At 38.8% G+C, this 2,803-nt stretch overlaps 1 protein-coding gene across 1 annotated transcript in view; it reads right to left on the minus strand.

Annotated features, from left to right (window-relative positions):
* Positions 1 to 2,803, minus strand: part of LOC105560372 (PDZ domain-containing protein 4) — a 14,201-nt gene that overhangs the window by 11,012 nt on the left and 386 nt on the right. The window lies entirely within an intron of this gene.

Consider the following 2,803-nt stretch of genomic DNA (forward strand, 5'->3'; position numbering starts at 1 on the left):
TAGTGCTCTAATTATTGAAAATTTTTATGTATGTAAATTTGGTAGATGGTACAATACACAAAAATTTTCCATAATTGGAGCACTATTGCAACAGCATATTTCTGAGATCAAATCAGGTAAAAAAGTCCTGTACTACTTTTCCCTCTGACAAGTAGTTAACGAGATATCATAAGCTAAACATTGAAAAAGTTATAAATTTTCTCTTGAATATCTCAAAAAGTATTAAGCAAATAAAAAAATGTTTCAGACAAAACTTACGTACTTTTTAACGTGAAATGCGAATCTGTTATAAAAAGTGGGGGTTCCCATTTTAGATTTTAAAGTTGTCTCCCGCCCCACCCACAGAGGTGGGGGTGGGGGTCAATTTTGGTATCATTCGATAGCTCTTTCAAAAATAGGAAATACGTATTTTTCCGTTTTCCGATCCACCCACAATTTCTCGGGATATTCAACCGTTCCGGGACTTTTAGACCACCCTGTATATATTTACATACGTATAAATGATAATTTTTATTTCTTATCCTGAATTATTTACGAGTTGAAATTTTGGCCCTATGTCGAACCTTTAAATCTATTATATAGTAGGACCTAAGACAGTAAAAGAGGTCGAACTGCAAGTACAAAATTTACTCCTACTTTGAAACTCATAGTGCCGGAAATTTCTACTTTTGCCAATTTAGCATTAAAGTAGGTCCTTTTAAGTAGGAGCTAAAGTACATTTTTAGAATTAAAGATTCAAGGGAGGAGTAAAAAGGTATAATGTTATCAAAGTAGGTTATTGTTGGTCTATGTAGGTGTATAGATAAGCTAAGTAGGTGTAAATTATCCTTAAAAGTGTCACAATAGTACCAAAATTTCGACTCGGGATACATATTTATGCAAAATTCGTTAACATTTAATTCATTCAAAGGAGAAATCTAGACTGCCGATCAGTGTTTTAGTGGCACGAGCTGTCTCTTTTGGAAGTTGGTATAAATACACGGTACTTACTACACTACCAATATATTAACTATTCCCGAGACTCTATTTTAAATGAACGATCAATTGAAATCACGGGTCGTGTGAAAGTACGCGATCAAAGTCCGGCACTCCCGTCGCGTTCGATTCCCACGAGCGAATAGATCGCGCGAAATACACACCTGTATGACCAAATATCAATCGCTTCGTTATCCGCGCCAATCACTAAACAGAAGAATTAGTTAACTGAGAAAGAATTACGTTCGCATGCGAAGAGCGATCAAATGTCAATTGTCGGCGAGATTCGAACATGTAAATAATTACTTCTCCGTTGTTTTTGTACACAGTTTTCCTTTCACGTCTGTTATGCGCGCACTAGTGTCGTTATATTTCAATTAATTAAACATGGGCTTTTCAAGAGAAATGAGAAAGATCCGAGCATAAAGTATTTATCGCTCGTAGAAAAACAGGCAGACAGAAATGAACAGAGAGCGAAGCGTTTCTTGTCTAAAAATTTCTCTCGTTATCATCTTAAACAGGTTGGTTCAATAATTAAAAATATCAGATCCTTTCACTCCGTTAGGAGCATAGGGGCCTCCACGAAGCTGCGCCACCGAGTCCTGTTAGATGTTTCTTTTTTTTCAAAATTATATATTATATGATTTCTTTCATTATGAAATATACACGTTTATCAACGTGGGGGATAAAAGATAGTAAAAATATCTCGTAATATATTCGCTTACGTAGTTTATTTCCTCTCTTCAAAAATCAATCCTCCCACCAAGAGAGGCTGGCGCGCCGTTTACTTGCCCTTTTGTTGTATTAACGCTTCGCGAGTATCTTGGCGTACTTGCTTGAGTATGCAAACTGCTTTTTGTTCGCTGCGAGCAAAAGAGGATCCGTCTTGATACTAACTAACGTAACGAAGCGTTTCTCGACAACGCTATAATTACCCGCAGCAACTTGTGCGCCCGCCTGGCTTTTTATCACGTATCGATTGTGTTATCGATATTGCAAATTTGATCTTTTTGTACATAGCACGGGGTATAGATAATTTCTTCGTCTATTTATCTGCTAAATATGGATCTCTACACATTATCTCAAGGTACGTTTATTACTTTCTGTGTACTACATATATCGTGAAAAGTGCAGCGACATTTAAAATTGTTACCTGCGTTTTTAGACTCCTCAAAGAATTATAGAGATTTGTAATTCCATCTATGTGGAAATTGGGATGATTTGTAGACGCTTTTGAAAGTTGAAAGGCCGAGTTATGTAAGACGCGGCGCGTTTAAACGTATCTTTCGCCGAAAGTGCAAGGCATGAAAGGCGCAATCAACATATCGCCTTTTCTGCGCAAGGCGACGCCCTTATCCGTGACCTGTGAACTTTTCCAGAGAAAGCAGGAGAGGGAATGTCAGACGGAGGGAGAGAAAAAGGGAGTTATTTAAAAAGGAAAATCGTAGCAACTCCAGACGGCGAGCTCCGTGTAAAAATACGCTGCAACACTTCTCCTTGCTTCTTTTTCGCTCGAGTGAGCGACGTTCCCCGAACAGCTGATCAATATCCAATCAAGGAAGGCTGATCGACCGCTTGTCCATCCGTTTATTACATTAGACCCTCAAGGGGACTCTGAAGCACTTTGCCGTGAATATTCGAGCCTTTGACGGAAGACGTACGGCGTAAACGCGATTAAGTAGTATTAAAAAGACCCCTCCCTCGATTTTAGGTGCGTCCCTTCTTACAGGCCAACAACCCTTCGTTAGGGACGCCCGTACTCGTCTGACAGTTCCGGGGTGTTGATGACTACTTACGGAGCAGGCAGGACTAATCGTATATATATATA

This window comes from Vollenhovia emeryi, unplaced genomic scaffold, assembly GCF_000949405.1.
Source record: "Vollenhovia emeryi isolate VEMERY1.0 unplaced genomic scaffold, V.emery_V1.0 DF939232.1, whole genome shotgun sequence".
In the NCBI taxonomy this organism is placed as follows: domain Eukaryota; kingdom Metazoa; phylum Arthropoda; class Insecta; order Hymenoptera; family Formicidae; genus Vollenhovia; species Vollenhovia emeryi.